Genomic DNA, 19,676 nt, shown 5'->3' on the forward strand with positions numbered 1-19,676 from the left:
ATTTGCTTCATAAGCTAATGGTAAGAAACAAATTAATTAAGCATATGAGTGCACTTGTTAAACCACAGTGAGCTGTTTCACACGATATATAAGGTGAGGGTCCTCTTCCATCACCATCCAGCAGTTCCCTCCCCATGGAGATGCTCACTCAACACTGGACTGATTACTTGTTGGATTTAAGCTGACAAGAAACTTGTACCTGCGGTGTAGCTCAAACTCTGCTTGAAAGAAGAGTTTATCTGGAGCATCTCTGTTGAAGGTGGAGACCCCAGGCTAATCACACCTCCTCACTGGTGAAATCTGGTATAGCATCCGGGCATGCAGTATGAAGGATCTGGGTAAAGAGAAAAGGAAATCAGGCACCTGGGAGTGAGTGTTAAGTGTACATTATCTGTTTCACTATCTTAGTGGCTTTAAGACAATTTCCATATTATATGTTGTGATTTTATGGGTCAGGAATTCAGGCCAAGTTTAGCTGGGGGATGTTTCAGTTCCACATAGCATCAACTGAGATCAGGCTGTGATACTTAGACGGTGTGATACTTAGGCTGAACTGGAGGATCCAAGACAGCTTCACTCATAGTTGGGGGGCCTTGGTGTGAATGGCTGAAAGGCTGGGCTCAGCTGGACTGTCAACTGGAGCAGCTACACGTAACTATGCCAACATGGTGGCCTCAAGGTAGTCAGACTTCTTACAAAGTAAGCTGGGGCTTTGAGGTAGTGTTCCAAGAGACCAAGGTGGGAACTTCAAGCCTTCTTCTAACCAAGCCCTGGAAGTTATACAGTGTCACTTCGGCCACATTCTATTGGTCTAGTGGTTCTGTTGGACCACTAAGGCTGCTCTACATTCAAGGGGATGAATAGCAAAGAATCTGCAGCCATCTTTAATCTACTCAATACCTGAACCTCAGTTCTGCTTTCTAGAATGAGCTGTGGGTACCACCCTTTCCATCCTCTCATCCTTCCCAATGTCCTGCCAACGTCTTCCTCATGTAATAAGGAAGCCAAGACTGAGATATCACCAGGGCAACAGAAGAACCTCAACAGGTAACCCCCAAGTGGAGTTGCCAGATAAAATACAGGATGTACAGTTCAATTTGAATTTCAAATAATTAAAATAATAACTTTTAGTATGCATTTTTGGAGACATACTAAACAAAAAGAGATTGATCATTTGAAATTCAAATTTAACTGGGTATTTTTCTTTGTTAATTCAGGTAACCCTACCCCCAAGTGACCTATATGGGCCATGTAGAATTAGGAAGAAAAAACTTAATTTAAGCCATAGAGACTTGGGGATTTTTTGGTTACAGCCAAATGGCCTAAATTGACTTAATTTCTCATTTTTGATGACAAAATATTTTGATTAGGCTTAAGTGCAGCTCTAATATTTGAAAGGAAGTCGGCAGCTCCTCTGCATAACAAAAGAGAAAATTGAAAGCTCTGGGATGTCATTTGAGAAGCAGAGATGGAGAGAAAACTGATAAAACACAGCCTCAGCCATCAAGAAATCTCCTGCCTACTTGAAAAATAAAATAAGAGAAAATGATGGTAGTGAGTAGTCCTGAGGGCACAGGAGTCACTGTGGGTTTGGAGGAGGCATGGAAGGACTTCGTGGGAAAGGTAGGCTTGCCTGACCTGGGGATGGCCTGATAAGCAGGATTTAGACACCGAGGAGGTGGGAGCAGGAATGTCCTGTGGGAAACAGCACGGCCACTTTTGTCTGTGCTGTTTCCTTCCAGCTTCTTCAGCACCTGTGGGCCTAGGCTTCCGGGCAGAGATGGAGATAAAGCACCAGGTGGCCAATGGGCCCTAGTTCACAGGACTGCTCGGATGCTGACAGATCGATTGCATGCCACCACAGAGGTGTCTGTGACTACCCTGGGCCTCTGGACCCAGAGATGAAGTAAAACCACCTTGCTGGGGAGTTGATGTTTCGACACACAAATCCAAACATTTTCGCTAACTTTTGTCTGAAACGTCAGTGTCATGGAAAATCTCCTTGATAGTAGGGGCCTGGCTCTCTTCATCTTCATGTGGCCCTACCCTACGTAGCCCCACCCTTAGTGCATGGTGGGTGAAATAAGTATAAGAACACAATCAACAGGACACGGCCCTAAATATATTGTGAGAGCCCTTTAGCTGCTACAGCTGCTCCTTTTGGCCACCAGGGGGAGGCATGGTGTCTTGAACTACAAACTGGTTGGGTTTCAGAACCGGGGTGGATGTGATTCTCAAAAAACAGTTGGTGCCAGGATGCCAGCCTCTGCCAACAGTTTCCTGGGCCCACAGCAAAGGGAGACAGAGAGAGGTAATCATTTTTTTGCCTATAAAACTATTTATCCAATTTAAAGGAATACGCTTTGTTCTGAGATTGTCTTTCCCAGTACATGTTTTATCATTAAAACCTTTCTTTTATGAAATGATGGCAACTATATGTGGCAGAGGGTTATTTTTTATTGTTAACATTCCTATTTAATCCAATAAATAATGGCAACTTTCTGGTGTTCACAAATGATTTTAGAAAATTACTTTTTGGGTTTCTGAAATCAAAAGTCAAAGATCCATTCGCGTAGAATCAGACAGGGCCCAGGACAAAAAAGGGAGTAGAAATAAAGCTCACCTTTGGGTCCCCAGCCTTCTTTCCCACCGCCCATTGCTGCTTCCTTCCTGCCCAGCAGGCCCTGGTCAGCGGGTCAGCTCAGGGCCCTCTGCTCTCTCCCTGCCCAACCTCCACCTCCTAGTTGAAACCCATTCTCAGGAAAGAATCTGCCATCAGCAGCTCAGGGAACATTTAAATCACTCCTTTCCTCGCCCAGAAAAACCGGCCTTCTGATCTGATTCCGGAACGCAGATGAGTGCAGCCAGTTCAAGGAGTTCAGGCATCAGCAGAGGAAGCTGTGAGATGAAACCCAGTCAGTGAGGCGCTGAAAAAGGGGCTTGACGATCCCAATCTGCTTTATCAGGGAGGCCAGAAGGGCTACCCCCAGAGCAAGTGGACCAGGTTCTCAGACAGAAGGTCCCAAATGCTCATTCTTCTTCACTCACCTTTCTGGAAAGTCACAGGTCAAACCCGTAAGTGCCTACGATATCCTGTTCCTGATAACAGAGAGCCTTCCATCCACAGGATCAGCGCAGCCAGGGCAAGAGGTGACTTCCCAAATCATAAAGGCCTGCTTCAGACTCACGCCAAGAGGTACTGGCCACAGTGCACGTGGAATACGGTACTGCACTACTTTTAGCAATGATTGCACCCAACAAATCGGTAGGTCTGCGCTGAGACCTGCCATGGGCACCATAGGCACACAAAGGAATATGAAATGCAGGGAGGCTGCCTGCAAAGATGCCCCAAAACGATTGCCAGAATTGAAACGAGATGACAGCTGGTTTGGGAGACTTGGAAAAGCTTCATGATCTGGGCCTGGAATGAAGGGTAGGGTTTTGACAGGAAACAAGAAAGGAAGGACCTATTCAACAAAGATACAGCCTGATCCGAGGGCTCGAGCAGAAAGTACGGGGTTGTGTGTAGGGCACAGGGTCCGGTTCAGTTTGGTCAAAATATCAGGCAAGTAGCAGGAAAACAGGGAAATGATAAGGAAAGGCAGGAAGGCTCGGCAGACAGGCAGAGGTGGGCCTGAACCCCAGGGCCACAACAGACCCCTCGGCAGTCTCAGTTGACGCTCTAAGCTCAGCTCCTTGACTATCAAATGTGGATAATGGGCCTTACTTTTCAGACACTTAAATAAGAGAATGGGTGTGCAATCGGTATTACATTTTAGTTTACAAACACAAGCAGTAAAAAAAAAAAAAAAAAAAGTTTTAAAGTAAGTTCTGCTTTTTTCTTATTCAATTTCTGTTGCAAGCCTCATTCTCCGTGATGTGGGAAACATCATGTCCTATAGTTCAGGACTCTGGCTGCAAACGTTCTGGGCCAAGTCGGGCCCACCCAGGCCTCAGTGCTGGCGTGTACAGGGGCCTCTCTCACTCCACCTGCCCCTCACGTGTGACCCACGCTGACTGCTCGTCCACCATCCCCACTCCTGGCAGGATGAGTTTGCTGGGGCTGCCGAAACAGAGAACCCCAACCTGGGTGGCTTTAAATAACGCAAATTTATCCTCTCCCGGTTCTGGAAGCTGGAAATCTGAAATCGAGGTGTCCGCAGAGCCATGCTCCTTCCAAAGGCTCTAGGAAAGAATCCTTCCCTGCTTCTTCCTCGCTTCTGGTGGTCACTAGCAATTCTTGGTGTTCCCTGGCTTGTGGCTGCATCCCTCCATGTCTGCCTCCATCTTCGTGTGGCTGTCTTCTCTCTGCGTGTGCAGCTCTTGTCCAAATGTTCCTCTACTTCTAAGGACAGTAAACTATTGGATTAGGGCCCACCCTAATCCAGTATGACCTCGTCCTAACTTGAGGATATCAGCAAGACCCCACTGCCAAATCAGGTCACATTCTGAGGTTCCAGGTGGACGTGAATTTGGAAGAGACACTATGCAATTCAGTGCACTCTCTGAGAGGTGCCCTCCAGCCCACGGATCTCCCCGGCTGGTTCTATGCCTCTCGAAGGCACCTGGGTCTTTCTGGCCCTCTGCTGTGGGGCTAGGGGACAGCCCTCTCTGCTCTGAGACCCTCCCACCCTTCCTGTGTTCCCCCCAGGGGCTCAGGTCCTCACCCCGAGGTCCCATAAGCCCAGCCCTTCCCTGGGAACTTGGCTGAAGGTGGATGAGAGCAACGTGGCCTCCCTGGGCTCAGACCCACCAGCACCCCGTCTCTTTTCACCTCCAGCACTGCCTTCTCTCTCCCCAACCTGGGACCCTTGTGTCTATTTACTACCTACGCTCCCAAGTCTATCGGGGAAGGCCTACACTTTTTTTTTTTTAACATTTAAGGATGCTTTCGTATTTTGTAGTGACATCAATTTTTCAATAGAAAATATTTGGCCAAGTGTGACATAGACAACATACATTTGAGCTTGGGTGAGTTTCTAGAGGTGATTTAAATGGTATGTGATAAAGTTATTTTTACCCTAGCTCCTTGGTTCTTTTTTTTTTTTTTTTTTTTTTTTAGGCCTAAACTTCTGAAACTCAAAAGCCAAGAAAAGAACTCTTTTCTGCAGAGCTTTGGACTTCCTGACATGCATCTCACTGGCTAAACGGGGCAAAGGGGGTCTGCTAAGAAAACACCAGCAGTAAAGTGACTCATAATTTGAAAATACTATCCCACTGCCCCACTCAGCCGCCCAGCTCACTGAACGTGCGTGAAGGTCTAGTGTTGTCCCCGGGGTGTACATTTCTGTCACCCAGGATGACCGGCCATCTGGGTTTGCTTTGCTCTCAGTGCTAAAAGCAGGAAAGTACCAGGCAAACCAGAACACGATCGTCACCCTGCAGTAAACGTCATGACCTTCCCCAGTCCAGGAATGCTAAACAACGCTGCGGGTGGGGATTACAGCTCAGGTCTTAGAATCCAAAGTGTTGAACAAACAAGAAGTCTCTCCCACAAAGGCTTTTATTTTTTTTTTTAAACAGGGCTACTGGTTATAATGTCAGAGAAACGCCAGCAGCGAGGTGTTTAGCAACTGGTGGGATATCACAGAGGCATCACCGAGGGAGGACTCGGATAGCCAGGTCCTCTTGGGGGGGCTCACCCCGCAGCCCTCCCCTCACACGTGGCCTTCTCTATGACTCTGGTCCACACTCGGCCAGCCGCTGCCCCACCACAAAAAGGACACTCGACTTCTGTTCCATATTCTCGGAAATAAAAATATTGTAGGCTAGCCTACCCCACTCCCCCGGGGATTCATTCTTTCCGGCTTTCTGCGTTTTGACTGCAGCCGGGCAGGCGTCTGATTTCTGCAGCTCGTCTGCGGGGCGGAAAAGCAACGTGAAGTTCCACAGCCTGAAACCGAATTTCTGGTAGGAAGGTACCATCTGGTGGATATTGCGGAAACTGCTCACGTCCTGTGCTTGAAAAGGAGCACCTGAGAGCAGCTCGCCCGACAGAATGCACATGGAAATAGTACTCCGAGACTGAGCGAGAGCTCAACATCCAGATACAGGCTCTTTCCCTTAAATATTGGACTCCACATACAGCTATTCTCAGAACCAGTCAGAAGCATCTAACAGGGTCTGTTTCCTGGCCTCCTTTGTCCCGTTTACAAGGACAGCCGTCCCCTTACCTGCGGTTTGGCTCTCTGCGGTTTCGGTTACCCACGGTCAACCACGGTCTGAAAATATTAATTAGCGAATTCCAGAAAAAAATTCATAAGTTCATACCTTTTAAAGAGCGCGCCATTCTGAGCAGCATGATGAAATCTCGCGCGGTTTTAAATCCCGCCCGGATGTGAATCAGCGCTTTGTTGGGCGCAGCCGCCTATTGGTCACTTAGGAGCCGACTGGTGTCAGATCAACAGCTGGGATGCTTCCGGGCTTGTGTTCGTCACCCTTATTTTACTGAATGATGACCCCAATGCACAAGAGCGCTGGTGCTGGCAATTCGGATGCCAACCAAAGAAAGTGCTCCCTTTAAGTGAAAAGGGGAAAGCTCTGGATGTAATGAGAAGAGAGAGAGAAAAAAAATCATATGCTGAGGTTGCTAAGATCTACAGTAAGAACAAATCTATCCGTGACATTGTGAAGAAGGAAAAAGGAGTCCCTGCTAATTTTGCTGGTGCACCTCAAACTGCATAAGTTACTTACGACCACAGCACGTGGTAAGTGCTTAGTTAAGACAGAAAAGGCATTCAGTTTGTACAATAAGATACCTTGAGAGAGACCCATTCACATGACTTCTATTACAGTATATTGTTATTTTATTTATTTATTTATTTGGCTGCATTGGGTCTTCGTTGCTGCACACGGGCTTTCTCTAGTTGCAGCAACCGGGGGCTACTCTTCCCGTTGAGGTGTACGGGCTTCTCATTGCAGTGGCTTCACTTCTTGCAGAGCACGAGCTCTAGGCGTGTGGGCTTCAGTAGTTGCGGCACACAGGCTCAGTAGTTGTGACTCGCGGGCTGTAGAGCGCAGGTTCAGTAGTTGTGGCTCATGGGCTTAGTTGCTCCACGGCGTGTGGGATCTTCCCGGACCAGGGCTTGAACCCGTGTCCCCTGCATTGGCAGGCAGATTCTTAACCACTGAACCAGCAGGGAAGTCCTATTTCAGTATATTGTTATGATTGTTCTATTTTATTATTAGTTATTGTTCATCTTTTACTGTGTCTAATTTATAAACTAAACTTTATCACAGGTATGTATGTATAGGAAAAACATAGTACATGTAGGATTTGGTACTATTCATGGTTTCAGGCATCCACTGGGGGTCTTAGAACGTATCCCCTGTGGATAAGGGGGGGACGACTGTAAATCAAATAGCTATTCAGTGTCTATTCTGTTCCTCTAAAGTATAATTCTGCTTCTCTTTATCATGGACATTCATCTCTGAGAATTGTATTTTGAGAAATCTAGTCATCCCTCATTCGAAAGCCTGTTGCTTGTCGAGTCCAACTCTCCATGGACAGATTCGCACATGTGGTTAATCCTGCTGTGGAGGGGTCCTCTCCCCAGCTTACCACGGTCCCTTCCTCTGAGACTCTGCGCCCCTAATGAAGATGGGGGTCCCAGCATGCTTGGCCACCAGTCCCCGGCTGCAGTTGGTTGAGCTGGGATGGCCATCTCACTCAAGCTGGGCAGCCAGATTCTTGCCTTCCTGGCATTTGGGATTTGGAATCGGTATTCAGAAACCATGAACTGTTGCAGCTAGATCTGCAGTGAGGTGGACTCTGGTACTGAGGGGCGACTGCTGCTACCACGTACACAGGAAAGCAACCAAGGCTGGCCGGCCAGGAGCAGACCCCAGACCGGAGAACAGCCAGCTGCAGAGACCCTCCTGTCTGTGCTCTGGAGCATTCCGTGTCCCGGGTTGCACGCTGGCCCTCGGACTTCATGAGCCTCGCTGTGTCTACCAGGGAATTCCCCTTTTTCTACTGGAGCAGATTCTGTGGTTACTTATAATTAAGACACACACACACACACACACACACACACACACACATACACAAACACACAGACACATACACACACAGACACAGACAGACACACACGCACGCACACACACACAGACACACACAGACACAGACAGACACACACACACACGCACACACACAGACACACACACAGACACATACACAAACACACAGACACACACGCACATACACACACACAGACACACACACACGGATACACACAGACACACACACACACACACACACACACACACACACACACACACACTCTCTTTATCTCTCTGTCTCTCTGAAGATCTGTCAGTAGATCCTGAAGCCCGAGCTGCCAGACCTCTGAGGTCACCTGGGGGAGTCGGAGGAGTTCACAGAAATAAAAAATCACTTCTAATGGAAAAAATTCTGAGGGACTCCACGCTCTATATAACACCTGTGATCCACAACGAGATAAACCATCCTGCTCGGGCCTGTCTGAAGGTTCTAGCAAGGGAGGTGGCTACACCTCTGCCCGCCCGAAGAGCAGGTTTTCTCCGATCATCGTCCAGGGTGCAGACAGTTTCGGGGAGGAAGTGCTTGGTGACGGAGGAAGGAGACACCCACTCCCCAACACAGCAGTCACACTGCAGTGGGTGGCAGACGGGGCAGCCAGAGGCTTCCCTGATGGCCCCTGGGTTCCCCGGGAAGCGACCCTGCAGTTTGGTGGGCAGGAGGCGGGAAGGGAAAGAGGCAGGATGAAGAACTGAGCTGCGATGTGGCCAAAGACCAGCCTCCGCCGTCCCCATGGGGAGCTCTGCAGTGTAGACGGCCTGTTGGGGTTGTCCACATTGGGTGAAGACGTCCCAGCCTTTATACCCACATATCTGTCGGTCACTAGGTGTGGGTCGCCTAGCAAAGGCAAGCCCTGGGGCAGGGAGGCCCTCTACTGCTGTAGGCTGTCTGCTACAGGCCTCCCAGCAAGGGGGCAGCAAGTCCTTCCCTGAGGGCATCCCCAATCCCTGACAACTAGCTGGGCTCCTAACGTGGTGTTTATTCCCTTGTTAAGGTCTCACTCCCGCTGGGAGACAGCATCTTTCTCGTTCTATTCTTTCTTACCCTCACGTAATGACAAATTGACACAGGCGTTTACCCAAAGTACATTAAACCATCCCCAAAAGACCAGGACCTGTATGTAAGAAATATGGGGGAAACCACCAACATTTATTCCATTTTTACTTTTGCCCCTTTGCCCCTTCTCTTTACTGTACTATTTCTCCCCTTTTTTGGTTTTCTTCCTTCTCTCCAATCCCTCCTTCTACAGGTCAGAGTTTTATTTTCTAAGAGGATAAGCAACAGGCTGATTTGTACTAGGGGGTGAGTGATGGCTAACCGATCATTCCTGTCCAATGCAATCTTCTCTATTCCTGCTGTGGTCCAGATGTTCATTTCACCTGTATCTAGACAATCTTTTACTTGGTCTCCCTTCTCCATTTCTTCCCTAGTCCACCTCGACCACTGAAGCCACACGAATCAACTTTAAATATCACTTTTGTCATGTCACTCCCTTGCTCAGTGTCTCTTCAGTACCCTACGTGCTCAGTCCAAGGGGCACTGGACCAGAATTCAGAGGCCTGAGGGGCTGTGTAGCTCAGAAATGAAGCGCACATGCTCTGGAGCCCGACTGCCTATAGGGTGAATCTCAGTTCCAACACTTTCTGGCTCCATGGCTTTGGGCAGGCTACTTGGACTCTTCTGTCTCTGTTTTTCCATCTGTGAAATGGAGGTGAAAGCAACATAACCAGCTGTGAGCATTCGATTAGATAATACACCGAAAGCATTTAGAATAGTGGCTGGTACACAGTAAGTGCTCTATAATGTCAGCTATTGGTAGCACTGTTAGTACTATTATTACCACTCTCATTCATAATACAGTATTATTAGGACTATTATTTATGGTATTATTCTACTAGTAGTAGTACTATTAGTCACTGAGTACCAAATAACTGAGTGACCTTGACCTTGAACAAACCACTTTATCCTACTGAAGAGGGGCTTCGGTTTCCCCACCCTTAAATTGAGGGGATTGCCAAGTGTCCCTTCCAGCCCCAGAATTTTGTTTCTCTCCTCTTCATGTCATTCAAGACCTACCCTGTCCACACACATTACCATCTTACTGTATGGTGGCTACAATTTTCGGTTCACCCTCACAGAAGCCTTCGTTCCTCCTTCTGCCCAGCCCGGAATTGTCCCTGTGCCCCTCCATGTGCTCTCAGACTTACTAGATAGAGGACGAAGTTTGGTCTCTGTGATCTCTGTGTTTGCCCGTAGCATCTGGAGCAGCTGCTTCTTCATAGGCGTTCAGGAGGTGTTCATTGGCCAGACTGATGCCCAGCGCCCAATGTCTTTGGCCATTTTCCAGCTATGTGTCTTCCCTGCCTCTTCCCCTCTGGAATCACTCCCCCAGCAGAGGGCCTGGAAATGCTCTGACTTTTTTCAGTTGCCAGTTTAATTTGCCACCATCCTTCACAAGGCAAGTTCCCAGAGGCCTGGAGCACACCTTGCTGGAGCTCCACATGCGGGCGCATTCACCCCCAGGCAGAGGGAGTTCACATACAAAAAAACGACCGGGACCACGGTGGGAGGGAGGAGGGAGGTGGAAGCTGCTGGAGACACACTGTTACAGCCTCTGGTTTCTGAGCTCTCCCCACTCTGTGGGCACTGATAGAATTTTAGGAGCTGTCGTCTAAACATTCAGAAAAACTAGTGTCCTTGAGTACAGACATCTTCCAGAAAGATGGCCTCCTAGATACATCGTTTATCCTTCCATAGGTTAATGCCTGCGGCACCCACCACAAGTAGTTTAAGGTTAGGCACCGGTAACAGAAGGAATTGACAAGCAGTTGTAAGATCCACATGTGTGGGTAAGGGAGGTGGGAAATGCCATTTTTTTTCCAGAAGCATCAATGATAAAATCTGTACTATCAGATAAGGAAGCCACCACAGTGTGTATGAGTGGAGCAGCCTTGGACCACTAGCCTCTGCCGAGAAGGTCAAAAATATACTTACAGGGCTTCCCTGGTGGCGCAGTGGTTGAGAGTCCGCCTGCGGACGCAGGGGACGCGAGTTCGTGCCCCGGTCCGGGAAGATCCCACATGCCGCGGAGCGGCTGGGCCCGTGAACCATGGCCGCTGATCCTGCACATCCGGAGCCTGTGCTCCGCAACGGGAGAGGCCACAACAGCGAGAGGCCCGCATACCGCAAAAAAAAAAAAAACGAAAACAAAAACAAAAAAACATATATTTCAATCTGTGTATATTTGGGCCTGTTGAGTGGCCATACTGGCTAGTTTGGGGTTTTTTTTGTTGCTGTTATTGTTGTTGTTGTTTTGCTGCATCACTCGGCAGGTGGGATATTAGTTCCCTGACCAGGGATCAAACCTGTACCCCCTGCAGTGGAAGCATGGGGTCTTAACCACTGAACCACCAGGGAAGTCCCCACTTGCTAGGGTTTAAAAAAATATGTATCCCTTTTAAGACCTAGCCAGATTTCTGGCAACTTCAACCCTCCAGAACACAACCAGGATCCTGGGGTCGGGTAAAATTATCACAGCATCACTGCCTCACTGTACCACCAACTGGTGGTAGAGGAGGAGTAGAGAAGCACTCTGGCCTGAGGGAACTGTACACTCACAGCATCACATTCATTGTGAAGCCCATCCAGTCTTCTGAGAGCCCCTTTTATGCTGCAGATGCAATTCTGAAAATGAATACAAACCAGAAGGTCACCTGAATTCAAAGTCTGGCATTTCCCAGGTTCATCTTGCCAACCTCTATAGCCAATGCTAATCTCAGTTGGTAGTGCCGGGTAATTGCATCCCTGATTAATCTGATCAAAGGTCTTGTGCCAGTGTCTTTTGTTAACACATCATGGTGTGGTCCCTAACCTAGGGTTTGCTGCGATCTCTGCCACAACACGATAGAGGGGCTACAGACTGACTCTTGGGAGACTGATCGCTACCGTCTAGTCTTGGGCAGTTGGGAGAGGCCTCCTCTATATGTTGTGCTGATATCCAACCTCCTGAACCCTAAGCAGGATGTTTTATCAACTTCACACGTTCAGAGTAAATAGAACAAAAAATCTCTGAAGGAGCCACGTTATGCTGAGGACAAGCCACTGGAGCTGGGGCTGTGCCGTCCTCAGCCAGGAGTGTCCCACCCATCCTCTCCTCTCTTTCCGAGAAGAGGACTGACCCATCACTTTTCCAGGGTTAACCTGCCCCCTCTCACTTTCCATCCCACCAGCTCTTACCTCTTCTGGGAACTTGAATCAGAAACCACTAAACGACTCTCTCACCGTGCCTCCTTCGCCCAGCCCTTGGGCATGCTCCCCACTTCCTGGGATAAACAAGCCCACCCAACCTGTCCTCTCTCCCCTCCTTCCACCACTCTGCTACATGGAACCCTTTTTCACTCCTTTAGGTGCACACTTCTTGAAAAAAGCTGTTAAGAATCATTAGGTCTGGGCTTCCCTGGTGGCGCAGTGGTTGAGTCCGCCTGCCGATGCAGGGGACACGGGTTTGTGCCCCGGTCCGGGAAGATCCCACATGCCGCGGAGCGGCTGGGCCTGTGAGCCATGGCCGCTGAGCCTGCGCGTCCGGAGCCTGTGCTCCGCAACGGGAGAGGCCACAGCCGTGAGAGGCCCACGTAGCACAAAAAAAAAAAAAGAATCATTAGGTCTGTCTCAGGACCCTCTCCTACGCCACAACAGCTTGCAACCTGCTGCAATTCCCATTTCTCTTCTGAGGTTGATCCCTCAAAAGCCACCAGTGATCTTCCAGTTGGGAAATGTAATGACCTTTTCTTCAGCCTTCGTCTTGGTCAACTCTACAGCTTTTGGCATTCCTGCCAGCAATTTCCTTAATGCCCTCTGCCTCCTGATGCCCAAGACACTGCACTCTCCACGACTCTCATGCTAATACCGTGACCACCACTCCTTCCTCCTCAGACTCCTCTTCCTCCTCGAGCCCCCTGCGTGGCATTCTCCAAAGCCCTGTCCTTGCCTTTGTCTCTCTCCTTTAACTTTCCTTTTGCAAGGTTTCAGCATTCACCTCTTTGTCCATAACTCTTGATCTTCATCTTCAGTTCTGAAGGTGCTACTGACCTAGAGATCTCTGTTTCCACCTGCCTCATGGACATTTCCATTGTTCCCTTCCATACACCCCTCACAATCGACAGGTACCAAAGTGAACTCATCACTTTCCAGCCTAAACCTGCTCTATTCCTGTTTATGCTGTCGGCCCCAACATCCCTCCTCACCCTGACCCAGGCCCAGCACGGTCTTTCCTCCACCTCTGCCTGGGTCTCAGGATGCACTGAACTCCATCGACAGCCGCTCTGAACCAGCTTTCTCATACCCACTCTCTTGACCCTGTTCGCACACTCCACGCTAACTCAGGCCTGCACTTTCTCTCTTCTGGAGAATTAAGTGGTGGGCTAACTTCCTGAGATTAATTTGTGTGTTTTCATGTTGTCATTTCCCTCCTCCATTCCATGAAGACAGCTGAACACCTGGTGCATCCTTGCCTCTCATAAAATCCTTTCTGGCTTTTACTGGAGAAAGCGCACTTAATGCCTTTGAGGGCAACAAGGGGACAAAGGAGATGCTTTTAAGGAAAGAGGAGGAGAGACAGGGAAAGACTTACAAAATAAAAGAAGTGGAATACTATGCAACAATATAAAGGTAATACTAAACACCAAAAATGAACACTGATATACACAACCGTGTGGAGGAGTCTCATATATACAATGTTGAGTGAAAGCCGAAGGATTCTATTTATAGTAAATTCTAGAACATGTGCACTAATTGATAGGGACAGCACTCAGTAGAGTGGCTGCCTTGGGGTAGGGGGGAGGATTGAGAGGAAGGGGGCAAAAGGGAGCTTTCTTGAGTGAGAGGAATGTTCTGGATCTTGGTTGGGCTGTGGTTATATGGCTATTCCATTTATCCAAACACATCAAACTCTACACATGAAGTCTACAAATTCCACTGATTGCAAAGTTTAATAAGACGTCAGAGGGCGCAGTGGTTAAGAATCCATCTGCCAATGCAGGGGACACGGGTTCGAGCCCTGGTCCGGGAAGATCCCACATGCTGCGGAGCAAGTGAGCCCATGCGCCACAACTACTGAGCCCACGTACCACAACTACTGAAGCCCACGCACCTAAAACCCGTGCTCCACAACAAGAGAAGCCACCGCAATGAAGCCCACGCACCATAACAAAGAGTAGCCCCCGCTCGCCGCAACTAGAGAAAGCCCGCGCGCAGCAACGAAGAGCCGGTGCAGCCAAAAATAAATAAATAAAATTTAAAAAGAGGTCAGAGGTTGGGAAAGGGTGATGGGAGGAGTTACCCGAGTACTTCTGATGGTAGCACCCTGAAGAGGAAACACCACTCAGAGGAGAGGGCTGTGTGGTCTTCAGGGAACCTGGACCTTGGACTCCAAGGATCCTAGACGTAGGAAAGCTTCCCATACCCTACACCACAGGAGGCCACTCAACTTTACAGATGTCAGTGCAGCCATGATGGAGTGGAGGGTAGGGGTCCTTCCCAAGTCTCTCAGGTACCTCATTAAGTTTCGAGATTTGAGAGCGTCCTTGGGAAGGGAGGAGTGCCAAACAACGATAGAGACTGAATTTCCTATTATCCCTATCAGAAAACTCAACCTGAAAGAAAGAAATGGGTGTTTCGTGTACATTAGACTTGATGGACTGAGAGTCATACCTCCTACAAAGGGAAAGACCTCGGATTTTTCTCTCAATCAATTCTTCCCATCCACTCTGATAAATTAATCTTCCTAAATCACAGTTGGGGGTCATTTTCTGGCTGAAGTCTTCAATGACTCCATATTCCTTAGAGAAAACAAAAGTCTATATCCGTTGGCCTGAAATTCAAGGGCCTCTTCAATCTGTCTGCTTTCCCAGACTCATTAGCCACAACTACTCCTCCGTCAGGAGAGAGTGAAAGGGATGCTATGTAAGAAGAGACTAAAACACCGGTCAGAGGAGCTAAGTTGTCCTGTTGCTAGGACGTCACACTCTTCAAGACCATAGTTGCTCCACACACCATTTGGCCAATATTCAGAGAAAGTGAACACATGTTAATACTTACCTAACCCAAATATAATCACAACTGTAAATCTCTCAAACATTGGGATCTGTCCCAGTCACATTTTTCATAACAGCCACACACAGTAAACGTTTATGCACATGTGAGTTTGGGGAATGCGTGAGACAAGCCCAGGCTTTGGGATGAATCCCTGCTCTGCTCTGAGGGGAGCTGTGTATCCCACAATCTAACATGTGCACACACACCCATTCCAAGCAGCCGATTTATCTCAGTAAGATACACTCTTCCACTTGCTCTCACTAAGTCAGACACTGAAATCCACTCAATTTAGCATGGACATATGTTGTACTTCTGACCGTGGAGACGTAAGGAGAAATCTTCTGGGAGGCGTGTAGGAAATTGCCCGTTTTCTTAAAAAAGATCATCCAGGAAGAGAAGTCTCTTCTGCTGCTGGACGTGATTATGTCCGGACAGGAGACCTGAAAAAGCAACCATTCACTGTCAACCATGGGAAGAGACAGCCCAAACACAGAGCCTCCCGTGCAGAGACTGGCACGGCAGAAAGATAGGGAAAACAGGGTCCCTGATGAGGTCAGTGGATTATCAGATTAATCAATCCTGGAGTAACCTACCTAGAGACTGCTTCAATACAAGATTACATTCTTATTTATTTAGTTAATCCATTTGAGTTGGATTTTTCTGTTACATGTATCCAAATGGATTCTGCCTTGGTCAAGTCTTTCATCCGTACTCAGCTTCATTTTTCTCCTCTGTAAATGGACCTAGTGATGCCCAATTCATGGGATTAAGTGTGAAGTATCGAAAACACTGCCTAGCACAGAGTAGGTGTTCAATAGATAGTAGTTTTTTATTTTGTTTTGTATTATTTTTTTTTAATTTGGCCACACTGCACAGCTTGCAGGATCTTAGTTCCCCAACCAGGGTTTGAACCTGTGCCCTCAGCAGTGAAAGCAGAGAGTCCTAACCACTGGACTGCCAGGGAATTATAGTAGTTATATTACTGGTAGTAATATATATAACTGGTAGTTATATTTTTAACTAGTTGTCAACGTTTTCCAGGTAGCAAAAAATATACTCCTTTAAACACTTTCTTTTTTCAACTGTTTTTTAATATTTATTGAACAGAATTGAATCTTTCTGTGGAAAAATGATCAAAACCAAGGCTTAGGATCATGACTGGGAATGTTCATTATCTTTCACATACACGGTGCATTCAGGCCTTGCTGACGTGTGTAGATTCTTCCTGCCAAATATCAGAAGATGAGCTCACAACAGGTCAGAGCATCTCCGGCAACACATGTGGTCCTGAAAATGAAACCCACTCCTGGAGTGATACTGGGGACGGCAGGACTGGGGACTCAGTGTAGAGGGAGAGCCAGCCAGGAAGAACAGCATCCTGGAGATGTTTGGTTCAGCATCTCAGCATCATTTGGTTCAGCATTATGGGAAACTCCATCAGGAGCCGCAGAAGACAGTGGTCTGTAAAGCACTGGTTGTCAGCCTGGCGGGGACAAAGACGGGATAAAGACAGCTGGAGACGGGGAGCGGGTTACCACCTCAGTTTTCTTCTCGAGAACGTGGTTTCTCTCTCTCCTTCGCAAAGAGTAAGGGACGTGTTCAGTTTGTCCCCAGACTCTCACCCAGGCTGGGGGACCGGCTCTAAGAGAATGTTTTCTGGTGTTTGGAGATGTCTGCATCGTATCCTCCAGTTGGATGTCTGCTTTGGCAACGTGGAAGGTGCATGGACGTCTTAGCGTCAAGTTGCTGGGGCAGCCCCGGCCAATCTGAGCTGAGGTAAAGGACAGGGGTTTTGAAATGACTTGAGACTGCAATTTTAATAACACAACCAGACCACAAAACAGCGGATCCTGAGGAACATAACAACACACATTGCGACTGACTCTCCCCGGCTTCCTTCACGCGCGTTCTGTGGAGAAAAATAAAACCGTTCCAGTGTTCATCACTGAAGTGATCGGGCTTAATCAAACCATTTAGTACATCCAGAGGAATGTGAGGACAGGAACACAGGTAAGTCCCTTGTCACTAGCTCAGAATCTAATATACTGACATTCATTAGGGAGCAAACACTGGAACAGAGAGCTTTCAGGACCGCGTGTCAGGCAAACATGAACTAAGGGGCACAACCATGAGGAAAGAGCACGGATTACGCAGCGTGTGGGCTTTTACCAAATCCTTCCTGGTTACTCAAAAGGCTTTCTCTGTTACTTCCTATTTCTGCTGGTTTTATGAATCCCTGCATACCTAAGTTTCAAGGAAAAGCATTACTTCAGGCATAAGATGATCAGCGACATCGATCCCCCAGCAGCCCCTGAGAGCCAGAGACTTTTGCTTCTCCACCATCCTCTACAGAAAGGGCAAGGCCCGCCTGGAAGGCAGTTCGGTGAATTGAGACTGTTTTGCTGCTGCTGTGTTGAGATCTATTAACGTCATCAGTGGTTTTCCTGAGCTGTTTTTAATTAATGGTTTATTTCAACCAAAGTGGTGGATGAACAAAAGTAAATACGCAAAGGTTTGAAAACAAATCAGGTTGGAGTGAGGAATTGTGCGTTTACTTCTGCACATTTTCAGCTACCAATGACATGCTGTATTTCCTTAGAGTGCAATCTGACAGTTTATCACCTCTGAGTTCCTGTCAATCTATTTTATCTCTAGTGAGACTATTAACGGGGGGCTTACTTGCACTTACTGCACATTATGACAAACACATCTATCCACTGACATTTAGGTGACTGCAGACAGATGGAGCTATAAAAAGCTTCAACTGCACCGCGCCTCATTGCCTGGGTAACTTGCACTTTATTAAGCAGAGGTAGAATTGTGAGGAAGAGGATACCACAGTCTGTTAGGTTTCAAACTTGGAGAAAGTCTCAAAGAAACAGCTAAGATGTGAAGCTTCTTTGTGGAAAGTGTTTATCGAACATCTACTGCATGCACAATGCTGGTCAAGACACTGAAAAAAAAAAAAAAAATCAGATGGAATTTTAAGCACAGACGCCACCCTCCAAGAAGAGATATTACTTTGTGGAAGAAAAATTATCTACACACAAAACCATTAAAAGTGAAAAAACAGGATACATGGATATATGCAACATATGTATTATGTAAATACATTACACATAGATTTAATGCTAAATTGAGAATTGTCAAAGTGGACATCTGTCCTAGCCCAATCAGCCTAAGTCTTCCAGAAGCAAACCAATAGTCTGACAAAGTCAATAGTCTGACAATATCCATTGCTATGAAAGTACCTGCACATGTACTGCACATGGAGGAAATGCGGAAATTACCAATTTGGGCGGAAGGGTGAAATTTAAATAAATCAACATTGTGATAGGCTCAGAGCAAGGCAGGGCGCTGTACATGTTCAGGGTCTGAACATAAGGTTTGAACAACAAATTGGACCTAGGGTTCTGTATCCTTGGAAACAAAAGTTAATATGTTCAGTGCTGTGTTCCCAAACCCTTATTTGAAGCTCTGTCCCTCATTTGCAAGCCAAGGCAACTTTTGTATCAAAGTGAATTACATAAAAGGGGGATATTTCATCTTACTGATATAATTTCAAATAGCAAAATTTCTGATAGTCTATGATATTTAGAAAACAAAGTTTCTCAGTGAGTAAGAAAGCAGCAGTCACTTGAAGAGAGTTGTTATGACACATTATGGCTGCAGCATGTCCATGGGAGAAATACTGTTTCCTGTTAACTCTGCAGCTGGCTTTATCTGTGCCTCATGAAGGGCAATGCAGATTTATATTTTCTCAGTCTGAGCTAATTTTTGCTTTCTCGGCCCCCATTACAAGCTGAAACACACACTGTGCTGCATTTCATTAGTAATGTTCAGGGCTGTCTCCAAGTTAAGCTGTAACTGCGAAGTGAGTGCCCTGTATCCCCACCAAGGTCCTAGCACAGTGCCTCCTACATGATGGAAGCTCAAGAATATTATTTGAACTGAATTTGATTATCAAGAAATAGCGGGGCTTCCCTGGTGGCACAGTGGTTGAGAGTCCGCCTGCCGATGCAGGGGACGCGGGTTCGTGCCCCGGTCCAGGAAGATCCCACATGCCGCGGAGCGGCTGGGCCCGTGAGCCATGGCCACTGAGCCTGCGCGTCCGGAGCCTGTGCTCCGCAGCGGGAGAGACCACAACAGTGAGAGGCCCGCGTACAGAAAAAAAAAAAAAAAAAAAATTGAGATTTTCTGTGGGAAATAACCAAATTAAATTATAGAACAGAAGAGGGTATATATATCCTGAATAAATATACTCTGGAATATAAAACCGAAAACACAATCCTCTCCGAAGCCAAAGCTCAAGTATCTCAGGATCAGGACACCTATGGTTAATTCTATGCTAAAATACAAAGAGCAACTGGCCAAACCAATCCACGCTGTCAGCTAAGGTTCAGTTTGATATGTAAAACACACCATTCAAGGAGCTCTTGATCACATGTTGCAAAATGCATGTAGTTCTGAACTTTGTTCTGGGTAAGAAACCTTCATTTACCCTTTATAAACCTTAGACAAATGT

General features: G+C 47.3%; 1 long non-coding RNA gene across 8 annotated transcripts in view; it reads right to left on the bottom strand.

Annotated features, from left to right (window-relative positions):
* LOC113607324 (uncharacterized) overlaps positions 1-19,222 on the bottom strand; it is a 150,207-nt gene extending 130,985 nt beyond the window's left edge. For all 8 annotated transcript variants that reach the window (XR_003427878.1, XR_003427881.1, XR_003427883.1 and 5 more), the window contains exons 1-3: positions 15,469-19,222; positions 6,271-6,540; positions 200-334 (exon numbers count right to left, since the gene is read on the bottom strand). This is a non-coding gene — a long non-coding RNA (uncharacterized LOC113607324). The remainder of the gene's footprint in view (positions 1-199; positions 335-6,270; positions 6,541-15,468) is intronic.
* Positions 19,223-19,676: the final 454 nt, after the last annotated feature.

The sequence above is a fragment of the Aethalodelphis obliquidens genome, unplaced genomic scaffold (assembly GCF_003676395.1).
Source record: "Aethalodelphis obliquidens isolate GAN/ISIS:26980383/991018 unplaced genomic scaffold, ASM367639v1 scaffold47, whole genome shotgun sequence".
Classification (NCBI taxonomy): Eukaryota; Metazoa; Chordata; class Mammalia; order Artiodactyla; family Delphinidae; genus Aethalodelphis; species Aethalodelphis obliquidens.